General features: G+C 38.8%; 1 long non-coding RNA gene across 4 annotated transcripts; it reads right to left on the bottom strand.

Moving 5' to 3' along the window:
- Window positions 1-7,724: 7,724 nt before the first annotated feature.
- On the bottom strand, window positions 7,725-10,545 carry LOC112709251 (uncharacterized). Of its 4 annotated transcripts, none has more exons than XR_003156508.3 (7): window positions 9,953-10,545; window positions 9,347-9,430; window positions 9,046-9,219; window positions 8,788-8,925; window positions 8,577-8,701; window positions 8,404-8,474; window positions 7,725-8,251 (listed from the first exon to the last, which is right to left on the bottom strand). It is a non-coding gene; the product is annotated as an uncharacterized lncRNA (long non-coding RNA). The 4 variants fall into 4 exon arrangements; XR_003156509.3 differs by having other exon boundaries at window positions 9,046-9,176; window positions 9,254-9,430; window positions 9,953-10,400; XR_011865517.1 differs by having other exon boundaries at window positions 9,046-9,182; window positions 9,953-10,400.
- Window positions 10,546-12,651: the final 2,106 nt, after the last annotated feature.

Below are 12,651 nucleotides of genomic sequence, written 5' to 3'. Positions count from 1 at the left end.
CGTGCACAGATATTGGAGATGAAGTTCGAGAACCCGGATGAGGCGTGTCATTTTTATGAGCAATATAGTCGAGCAAAGGGTTTTGCCATGCGACAAGGGAAGAAACTAAAGAATAAGAAGGGTAAAATCGTGCGATATATGTATTTGTGCAACAGAGAAGGATTCAGAGATAGAAAATGGCTTGAGATGCCAGATCGGAAGAGGGAGCACAAGGTTGTTACCCGCTGTGGATGTCAGGCAGAGATGAGGATAAAGTGAAAAGCCGAAAGCAGCAATTGGTATGTGTGTCGTTTTGTTGATGAGCATATCCATGACCTTCTCCCAGCAAAGTTTGTGTCATACTTGCCAGTATATAGGAAAATATCAGATGTTGATAGAGCCCACATGGACAGTTTAAGGCAAGTTGGAATTTCAATTACCAAAATTTACGAGTCTATTGCTGCTCAGGCTAGCTATTTTAACCTAGTTCCGTTCACAAAGAGAGATATGTATAACGTGGTTAGGCGGCAACATGCAATGCAAAGTAGCGATGTGAATGCCGCGTTACAGTATTTCAATGTTTGTGCAAGGACAGATGATAATATGTATTGGCGATACCAGTTTGGGGCTAAGCAAAATATGTGTGATCTGTTTTCGACGGAAGTAGTCAGGATGATTACAAGATATTTAGTGATGTTTTGGCGTTTGATGCGACCTACGGGCGAAACAAGTACAATCTGCCGGTGATAGTGTTCTCCAGGGTGAACCACCATAACCAGACATGTGTTTTTGGTGCAGCCATGGTGTCTTTTGAAACACAAGCGTCATATGTGTGGGTGTTAAGCAAGTTTTTAGAGTGCATGGCGGAAAAGCACCTAAGGTAGTCATCACTGATGGGGACAGGTCAATGCGGTTTGCCATTCAGGAAGTGTTTCCAGAAGCTCAACACAGGCTCTGTGCGTAACACCTACAAAAAAATGCAACTGTTAATGTGTGCAAGCCTCGATTCACAACTCTGCTTAGAAATTGCATGCTTGCCGACGTGGAGGTGGAGGAGTTTGAGAGGCAATGGAAGGCAATAATGGATGAGTGTCCTGTCAGAGAAGTAGAGTAGGTAAAGGATTTATACATGAAGAAGATAGCATGGGCTACCGCTTACATACGCGGTTGCTTTTATGCTGGCCTGAGGACGACATCAAGATGTGAGTCACTGCATGCAAAGATGTGAAGGTTTATGGAGAGGCGATACGGAATATTGGATTTTGTGACAAACTTTCAACGGTGTGTCGATTTCCTGAAAGATAATGAGGAAGAGCTCGACTTCAGGTCATTGTACGGTAGCCCGGTTCTTCAAACTCAGTTCCCGGAGCTAGAGAAGTCTGGTGCACTGAACTACACGAGGGAAATATTTTTGCATTTTAGAGAGGCGCTAAAAAGAAGTGTTCGGGTTACTATCATGGAGTGCAACAAATTAGAGGATCGGACAATTTATGTGACACAAAAGTATCACAGGCCACTATTCAGGTGGACTGTTGGCCACCACTTTGGGACGGATTCCTTTTTTTGTAGTTTTATGAGGATGGAGTCATTCGGACAACCTTGCGTTCACATACTTGCAATGTTGGTTCAGTTAGACATAGGTTCTCTTCCAGAAAGCCTTGTGTTGCAACGCTGGTTGAAGACGGCCAAAGTTGAGCTCGAGGGCCCTTCCATTATGAACGAAGAGGGTGAAGTGAATGAAGTATATAGGAGCCGTATGGGTGCTTTCCTGCAGCATTGTAAGCGGTTGGCAAGAGTTGCGTGTATGCGAGAGAATGATTTCAAGAGTTGCTTGGATAAGATAGTTGAGGAAACTAATGTGTTAAAAATGAAGAATGGTGTTGGGATCGCTACCCAATGGACTGCCGCAGGTGCCCAAGATGGAGTGAGGGATCCTGTTGCGGTTCGGACTAAGGGAACAGGGCGTGCACAAGAGCCTTTTAGTTGTAGGGGAATAAAGAGGCACAAGTGCAGCAACTATAGAGTAGTGGGCCGTCGTCGAACCCGTTGCCCGAGTGGTTCGTGCAGCCAGCCGCTATGTACTTAGGACCTCGCTGAAGCCGCTGTACCCCGGGATGATTCACAAAGCCGTGGCATGGTACGTACGAATAAATGAATTTTCTACCTGTAAAAGTTTGTATGTTAAGGTGTGCTGTATGCAAGTGAAAGGGATTTTCCCTCTATGATGTGGGTTGTGATGCCTAGGCATCTTAGGCTAGTTTCATAAGCCTTTTTCATTAATTTTTACTTGGTTTCATGCACTTTCTTAGGCAATAAGCAAGAATTTGGATGAGTAATGTATGCATGTCTTGATTCAATCAAACATTATTATTTACAAATATTTTCATGAGATTGATGCAAGAACTACTTGTTGCAATGAATGATGCATTATCTTGTGATTATGGCAAGGCTTTGATGCATTTGTTTGGTTGATGATAGGTAAGGAGAAGCAAAGCAAAGGCAAAAAAGAAGAAGAGACTATAGTGTTAGTGGCCAAAGTTAGCCAACTAACGATATGGTTAACGTTGCCAAGGAAGGAGGAAGCAACGTTGGTGGCCTAAGTTGGCTCACTAACGTTGCCCACTGATGTTGCAAAGAAGAGAAGATAACGTTAGTGGCCAAAGGTTAGCTCACTAACGTTACAACAAAGAGGAGAAGGCAATGTTAGTAGCCTAAATTTGCCCACTAACGTTGCCCACTAACGCTGCCAAGGTGACAAGCAACGTTGGTGGCCCAAAGGTTGGCTCACTGACGTTACAACTAAGAGGAGAAGGCAATGTTAGTGGCCTAAATTTGCCCACTAATGTTGCCAAGGTGACAAGCAACGTTGGTGGCCCAAAGTTAGCTCACCAATGTTACTAGCAAAGGGTAGGTGCCAGCGTTAGTGAGCTAACGTTACCTAAATTTAGCACACTAACATCTTCAACAAATTTTCAAGTTGGAGCTGGAAAAATTGCTAGTGTGTGTACGCATGGGGCATTGTGTGTACGTACAAAGGGAAAATTTGCTAGTGTGCGTACGCATGAGGGATTGTGCGCACGCACAACAAGCAGAACGTTAGTGGCACCGTTGGTGCACTAATGCCAGTGGCAATGCCCTGATAGCTTTTAAAGGCAACGTTAGTGCCACCGTTAGTGCATTAACGTTGGTGACTAATGCCAGTGCCAGCTTTCATTTCAATGGCACCCATGCAAGCTTGAAAACGTTAGTGAGCTAACGCCAATGTCAAGTCAGAAAGAGCCGCTCCTAACTTGCTTCAACTAAGGCCAAAGCCCACATCCAAAGACTTGAAGATTGATATGGAAAGTGTATAAATAAGATAGTTTTTGAAGTTAGAAAAAAGGCTGGGAAGTAGGGATCCCAATTGGGAAACCCCTGAATTATTTTCTTTGTACTTAGTTACATTCATGTACTTTTCTTTTATTTAGATTTTCTGAGCAATGATGAACTAAACCCCACATCATTAGGGGGAGGAGCTCTATTGTAATTCAAATGAATGAATCAAATTCTTCTTCTTCTCAATCCGCTTGTTGTAGCTAAGAGATAACTTCTGTGTCTATTTGATCTACTCACTCCGGAAGGGGGTTTAGATCCATTGATTTTCTATGTGAGCCTCGAAAAGGGAATCATAGAAATTAGTTTGGAGCTCTATCTCTTACAACTCTCTTGATCAATACCTTCGGGATAAATTGAGATCTTGAGAACTTGTGTGGCTCATGGATAAGAGAAATGCACTTAACCTCTTCTCATGACAATTAGATCAAGAAATTGACAAATTGATTGTGTTAAGAAAAATTGGGTTGCCAAGGAATTTGAACTCAATTAATTACAATCCACTATAGATCTACTTCATATGATTGAGAATGAAGTTGAGACCCATTGATTCATGATGGATTATGATATCTCCAATCCCTAATAAATCTATCTCTTTGTTATTCTTCACTTTGATTGCCTTGAGTTTCCTTTAATTACCTTGAATTTACTGTTTTCTTTAATTCCCAGCACCCAAACCCTTTTACATTTCATGCAATTTACTTTTCATTGCCATTTATATTCTTGCCTTTACTTTTGTGTCATTTAAGTTTCAGCTCATTTAAGTTTCTTGCCATTTAAGCTTTAGCTATTTAGTTTCTTGCCATTTAAGTTTCCGCCATTTACATTTTGCAATTTACTCACAACACTTTAATTTCCAGCAATTTACTTTCTGTTGATTTAATTTCACTCAAATTATCAATTGTTAGCTTTACTAGATACATCACCTCACTAAAATTGCTTAATCCATCAATCCCTGTGGGATCGACCTCACTCTTGTGAGTTATTACTTGACGATTCGATACACTTGCCGAAGGGGATTTGTGCTGTGTGGTGCAAGAATCTCCACACGTTTATACAACTGTACCAGCAGGTGCACTGGGTCGTCCAAGTAATACTTAAGCGAGTCAGGGTCGATCCCATGAGGATTGTGGTTTGAACCAAGCTATGGTTATCTTGCAGGTCTTAGTTAGGTGAAATCAAGAAGTTGTTAGATTGAGGCTTAACTGCATTAAAAGAAATATGAGAGAAGGGTATAAGGTATTTTGTCAATGGAATCAGTAATAGGAATATAGTTGAGGATTGGAGTTGCTTTGTCTTTCTGAATTAAATCTGGTAGTACTATTTCCTTTGCTTGTAAGTGATTTCTTCAATGGCAGGCTGTATGTGATCAACGCCTTTATTGAGAGGTCATCAATACTCCTCCGGATCTGAACCCCAGGGTTAGTGTGGATCCAGTTTGCTTGAGGGTGAAGCTTCTGCAGTTCATTCTCCTTGGTGATCTTACTCAAAATGCCACAGACAAGGTTGAATCTTTTAAAATGGAGAATGCTGCACCTTTGGTTCTAGCCTCTACCACAGAGATCATAATCTCTCCGTAAATCGGCTGAACTGATGTCTCGAGAAGTCCCCAATGAAGTCGTGATTTAGCCATCTAAGAGATGTATAATCAAGCTGGTAGTTCATCATTATCCGATGAAAGATGCACACTGAATCCATGTAGAATGTGATAACCTTCTGCCAGTTCAACACATTCATATTGATGAAGAACGAATATACATCTTAGAATTAATCAAACACGGATCGAAGAGAAACAGTGATACTTTTATTAATTTATAGGACTCAGCAGGGCTCCTCCCCTCAACCTAGGAGGTTTAGAAACTCATACTGAAACGAAAATACAATATAAAACATAAAATAATGTGAATGATGGGCGAAGATCCTTAACAAAGTGTGATCTTCTACTTTAAATACTAAACTAATGACTAGTAAGGATAAAATAGTCTTTTTAGTGCTAAAATCCACTTTTGGGGCCCACTTGGTGAGTGTTTGGGCTGAGTTTTGATGAGATCCACGTGCTATGAGGCTCCTAGGGCATTGAACGCTGGCTAGGGGGTCCTCTCTGGGCGTTTGGACGCTGGGTTCTGCTCCTTGGATGCTGGACGCCTGAAAGGGGGCAGGAAGCTGGCATTTGACGCCCGTTTTGGACCTTCTAATATGAAGCAAAGTATAGACTATTATACATTTCTAGAAAGCTCTAAAAATCAGCTTTCCATATCCATTGAGAACTCTTCATTTGGACTTCTATAGCTCCAGAAAAGCTCTTCCAAGTGCAAGAAGGTCAGATTCAGACATCATCTGCAGTGCTTTCTCTGTCTCTGAATCAGACTTTTGCTTCAGCTCCTCAATTTCAGCCACAAATTACCTAAAATTGTACAAAAACACAAAAACTTAAAGTAGAATCCAAAAATATGAATTTAATACTAAAACCTATAAAAACTTAACAAAAACTAAACAAAACACACTAAGAACTATATGAAAATGATGCCAAAAAGCGTATAAAATATCCGCTCATCACTGTACAAAATTTTGTGCATCAAGTTGTCATGTGTTGGTGTGTAACAGGAAATTTACATGGGTGCTAATATGGTATAGCCACTGATTTAATAATTAGTTGCAAAAAACTTAGTTGAGTTTATTGTGTGATTAAATTAGGAAATCAGTTGAAAAGGTTTGTGTTATCCTGGCAAATCTGGCTTTCAGGGGGTTTGTCAAATAACTAAATGAGACTGACTCGTTTGACATGCTTGTACAAATGTTGAGATTTACTGATGAAGGAAGCAAATTGTTTGCAAAATCCACATAGGAGGTGCTATGAGATAGCCTTTAGAATAAACCTATTCTCTAACAGAGGCTTGTATGTATGCACAAATAGGTTAGGGTCTCCATGCCTAAACCTTTTTGTTCCAAATAGTGTGCATTGTATGCATTCAATCAATATGATTCGTAAAGTTTGAGTTATGCTTCTTTCTAGCATTGTATTCTTTAGATTAATCATATTTGATTGAAATAGAGGTAATAACATATTTTGTGTGCTTTCTCATCTTTCAAAGTGTCCTATAATCAAATTCTTTTGTACCTTCTTTGTTACATAAAAAAAAATTCACTCAAGAGAATGAATCGTTCAAATACATCAATTTTTAGTGTATCACTTTATCCAAGTTGAGAGTTAGTTTGAACTGGAACTAGTGCATGTTTTGGATTTCAAGCTTAAGACCATAAACAAAATTCAGAAATTGACTCCAATGAATGGTACTCACAGAAATCTATACAAGTCAAAATATAGAAATCTTGTTTAAAAGGTGAAATGCCTTTTTTTTAATAACAAAAGAAGATATTATAAATTTGACTTGTAGTAGATGAAATTGTCTGGAAATGAAAAATTTTGAAGTCAACTTAAGATTTTTCATGTCAGATACATTCACCAAGCGGCCTGCTGAAAAGTTATTAGTTTCAATGAATTGTAATAGATTTCTGACTACTCACATGAAGATGTTAGTGAAGATATTAACATTGTATAATTTTAAATAATTTAGTCTAATATATCACATTGCATAATGAATTTTAGATATTATCTTTATATGAAGCCATATTTACACGTGTGACATGCATGTACTAATGTTGAGATTTACTGATAAAGTGTCTTTGATTTGCATGTGTTTGTTAGGTATCCGGCAACGACAACCAAAGTAAGAGTGGTAGGAAGACTCTGCATGTAAGTTCAACCCCTTTGCACAATGCGTGATGTGTAGCATGACAAGTGCATGTGGTTGGGGTTTAGGCTATTATATTCTGTGTAGCCAGCAATTAGTTGAGTCGGGATTGGTATTTGTCAATTTGTTTGTAGTTATTGTAAGTAGCATGATGAGTTAAGTGAGGGACTGTGGGAATGGACTGATAATGTGGATTATTTGCAGCACCTAAAGCACTTGAATTCCATCATGATTAATGTCGTACGGTTGAAACTTGTCCCACATTTCTATTTCATTTATAGACAACCTATTTTTCTTAAACGGATTTGACCCAACGATTAGAGGGGTAGTAAATAAAACACAACAATCAATTTCCCAGGGTCTTTACTGTATATGCCTGTGTAGTTTCAAAACCTTTAAAAGAATGTTTTATTCTGAATTTGCTATATGTGTTCAACATTGAATTTACTGGAAACGTGATTCACTTTGCAATTATCAAGAGACATTTAGGCAATGGATGTGTAACAATTTCGATGAGGGTTGGGGGTTTCAGCCCCTCTTCCAGTAATTGAAAGTACTATTATAAAAATGAATTCATGGCATAGAACTACATAGGAAGATTGAATACACAGATCAGTAATATAGTGAAGCAATATTCAGCATTGTACCTCCAAAAGGTGTAACTAGATGTAGCCTTATATATATCAAATGGAAACATTCAGCAAAGGGGAGGGGTTGTCTGTGCTCCCTAGCTAAGGCAACTAAAATTAGACCACTCACTGGGCACATGGGTGGCCATGGTTTAGTTGCTCCAAAAAGGCATATTAAAGTTATCATGACAATTTAAAATGCATCGCATTGAGTTCACCGCGCGCATGCTTAATTACTACTACATATGTAACCCAAAAAAAATGCAACCACTTCTCCCAATACCATACACTACGACAAATCACTGAATCACAAAAGCAGAGCACGCAATTTGGTTCAAAAGGATTTACGGTGACATGAATCCATCAGATGCCTTCATTGGTCACGGACTCCTTGTCATGGGAAGATGTGATTCCTTGCCAAACAATTTCTGCCTTTCTCTCAATGAAAACACAGTGTCGGTTGATGTCAGACTGCACAATGTGTAATGCAGCTCTCATTCGCACGTCATCAGAGTTCCTCTACAGCAATTCCATAAAAGACGTTGGTTACGAATACAGTAGCAGGAAATAAGTATTGGCTAGAATGTACTGGCAAAGGTACTACGAAGGCAATCATGTTACAACATGGACTAAGTAAATAAGGAAGTAGAAAATGATCCTGGTTAACATACCATGTGGCGGAATATTTTTGTGGAGAAGCCCCCTTTGTGTTGTAGCCATGATAAGCACCATAGGCCAGACTCTGCACTACATAAATTTTGGTTAGCATCATGGATTTTGATGAAACTATGTAAATTTGGGTGAAAAAATATTCAGTTTTTTAAAGAAGTAGAATAAGAGGAACCTCTGCAGGTCTTTTGGTAGACCCTCTGGGTAGATGTAGTTCCCCCAATTTGATGGGCCAGGGGATGTGTGGCGGAAGTTAACGATGTTCCTACTGTCGATGAACATGTTCTCCAAAGTATGCCGCTTGAAAAAAATGTTAAGTCATCAACGCTGCTGGATGAAATGAAAATTGTGACAACTAAAACACGCGTAGGTTAAACATATCTCACAATTTTGTTCATGTTTGATTCCCTTCGCACAATGGATTCCGGAGACCTGCTGACGTCCAAAGCATATATTTTTTAGGCCTTAACATCTGACAGCATCACGTATCAGGCGTCTGCAGGTTCCCAAATTAGCATAAATACCTGCAACAATCAAGTGTGAAAGGCAGCGAAATAGGTCGGCAGCATCAGTTAGCCACTAATGAAGATGTTTCTGCTCTCAAGGGGTGATGAGATGACTATTACAATAAACAACACTCTTACATGTTCCAAGTCGTTGGTCTTGGGCATCCAATGCCCTTCGTACTTCCGCTGTATTTTTTAGATTGGAGCATCGCAAAGCACATCAGCGGCAAAGTCATATGGAAAGTACCAACTCCTAAGGGTCTTGTTTCCTACAGCTATCAATGATGCAATCATGGACGTTGTATTGATGAACTATACAAAATGAAGAGATATCAGAATTAATAACCTCGTTACTTTTCCCATAATAAAATTGCATGTTCTTTGGCTGCGTTAGACGTGTGTATGTGCGAAGATGTGTGCAACAAGTAGGGAAACTCACATCTAGGTGGGGTGTGTATGGGGGGCCAAGGAGATGAATACCCCCCTAACAATCTCAAAGCCACTTAGCTCGAACAACACCTCCCTGCAACGGACGCTAGTAATGTTAGAAACGTAAATTTAAGTATCAGGATCTGCTACGTAAACATGAGCTGAATGCTAAATTACCAGCACAATGAAAAAACGGACAGAAGCTACTGTTGAATCAACCACTTCATACTTTGGTTATACCCAAACACAATGACAACACACATGCTACATGTATTACCAATCGATTCAAGAATTCCATAGCAATTTAGCAGACCACATCAAACCAGATAAACCAGATTAACGGAAGCTACTGGTATTACAAAACAATGTAGAAATTCAAAAGCAATTCAACAAACCAAATCAACCACTCCCATGTTTATATATAACCACCTCCTCCGCCTATCAACTTTCGAATTCACCCAAACAGCACATGAAATTACGACCACTCATGAAATTTGAAAGCTCAGCGAAAATTGGACATTTTTTATTCAAGACACATAGAAAACCAATTCAACACATGCAACCACTTAACACCAACTTAACATTTCAGTTAAACCCAAACGAATTTGTTTCTTACCCGATAATAAACCAATAAGCAACAAAATTGACCCAGCAACACCATAAATTTTGAGAAATCAAGGTTGGAAAATGAAAGCTATTTCCTAACAGGAGGCAAGGTGTTGGGGAGGAGGAGCGGTGGAACACACTCCGAAGGCTGGGAAATGAAAGCTATTTCCTAAGAGAGTTGGGGTGGCTTGCATTGTGGCACATCAGTTCCGGCGTGGGGTGAATGACAAAAGGGAGGGGAGACTCTCTCATGTTCTCTGAGCTCTCAAAGGACATGGGAATGGGAGACACATGGTGAGTTGGGGATTGGCTTCCATTAGAGGATTAGATGATGTGTGGTCTAGGTAGTGGATCTTTTCTTTTTTAAATGCGGTGAGCAAGTGTATGAACAGAATTGACAACTTTTTTTTTTTTTTATGTCTAATTCATGTGAAATAATGTTTGGATTTTAGTGGACTTCTTTAAGTCTAGGCCTTACAACACGTTCTACATAAGGAAATAGGCCTTTTAGCTAACTCTATTAGTTAATTGTACTTGTTATCCTGTTATTCTTATCTCTTAAGTAATGAATGTGTAACCCAGCGGCGAACAATTCTTCAACATATTTAGTTTTTCACGAACAAGGTCATTTATATCGCAAATTCCTAATCATTCACAAATAACAACAAAACTCATGTGGATTCATACAATTCCAATCATACAATAAGAAAAAGCTCTCTAATAATGTTTACAAAATAATGACAATAACATATTAACAAATAACTCTCTAATAATAATTATCACAATAACAATAATAATAATTAGATTCTAAATAGTAATAATCACAATAGAGTCTAAATATTTTATTAGATTCTATGGAAATCAAGGAAACAATGAAGTCTAATAATAATAATAATAATAAAGTTGAGAAGAATTATAGGGATGCCAATAATAATTAAATTTATTGATAATATAACCAACAACATCAACAACAATAACAATAATAATAATAAAAATAATAATTTGAATGAATAATTTTCATATGTACTTATATCGTAAGTTTTATCATTGATTTTTTTAATTTAAAAATTAAATTTAAATATGCAATATTCACTTTTTTTACTCATATATCAAATTTGGTGTTGATAATTTAAAATTTATTTATCTAAAAATTAAAATTAAATGGACAATATTTAGTAATATAGTATACTCATGTGGCATATTTTGATATTATTTTTTAGATTTTAAAAATTTTATACTTTAAAATATATTTATTTATATTTTAATAATAATAATAATAATAATAATAATAATAATAATAATAATAATAATAATAATAATAATAATAATTTCAGCAACAGTAATAATAAGCATGAAATTTTGTTGGATTTGCGAGGCCGTTCTCATCGTGGCCCATTGGGTGCGGCTCAACGAAGAGGAAAATGGGCTCTTAGAGAAGCGGAAGTAGCTTATATACAAACTCGACCAGTGTGCCATTAGTGATAGCATCTCCTTCCACCACCCATCGAATAACCAACGTGAATGTGTGTGCCATTGTTCACATTAATGATGCAGGTAGTGTCAGCGGTGCTTACTCAAGGTTCCGAATGGGATTTGCATCTTTGAGTTGGAAAATATAGGCTGCCACCTTGAGGTCGTCCTTGGATAATCCCATCCCAAGTGTCGGTCAGAAGTACATGTTAAAGCTCTACAAATAAACGTCCATGGAGGTGAAGGTAGTTACATGTGTTCCACGTAAATGACTATTTATGCCTTGGGTAAAGCATTATCATGCCTCTTACTAGTGGAATAGCTGGGAGGCTTGGATCAACATTGATGGTTGACCGGCAGTTCTTGCTACTGGCAACTTTGCGTATCGTTGGGCACCGTTGGACCCCAGTTGTGGGGGGTGTCGGCGAAAGGCGGCTAAGGTTCAAAAGAGGCCTGCTATGCATTGGCGTGATTTCCACATGCTCAAGCCTCGGGAGCTTCTGCGCCTTCGGAGTCGGTGGTGTGGATCTATATAGATCAGCTACCTGTGTCGTTGTTTCAAACTGGCTCCATAAAAGAAGACTTAACTCCTCCTGCAAAAAGTTCCTTGGTCAATATTAGGCAGAGTAGTAGGACTTACGATTTTAGGAACATGCTAAAAACTTTTACCTTTTTCTGTAGATCACCAGGTACTGGTCTTTTGACTACAGCGTTGTCGGAGAATATCTTCGGAGTGCTAACAGACCAATGCGGGGAGGATGACTTCTCTGCAGATGCAATAATAGAGATTTCACTGGTCTTCCCCTGGTTAGAATGTAACCTTTCGATGATAACGACAGCATCTTCAGGGAGGAATTGGGAACAAAAATATCTAATAGGGAGTTGTCATGTGATTATTCTTTCTGGACGACCTTTCCTTTTTCCGATGTGAATTTGACACTAGCTGAGATGCCCTGTTGTTGAAGCTTCCCAGCATGGCCAAATGGCTGTATGTTTTAGTCTGGCACATTTGCATAGCCACAATAGCTTTAGACATCCACAACTTTTCCCCTAGCAATTTCCCTATTTGACCTGGGAACTATTACAATCTTATGGCGGTCTTCATAGTGTCTTTGAGTCATTTCAAGGATCTATAGGAGCATGCGCTCGGACATCTCTAATTTTGTCTCCAACTTTGCAATGCGATCGTCCACGTTAGCAACCTTATGCTCAATGCCCTGTAGAATAAGTCACATAACC

Source organism: Arachis hypogaea, chromosome 1 (assembly GCF_003086295.3).
Source record: "Arachis hypogaea cultivar Tifrunner chromosome 1, arahy.Tifrunner.gnm2.J5K5, whole genome shotgun sequence".
NCBI lineage: Eukaryota > Viridiplantae > Streptophyta > Magnoliopsida > Fabales > Fabaceae > Arachis > Arachis hypogaea.
This window is presented reverse-complemented; position numbering and strand designations above follow the sequence as displayed.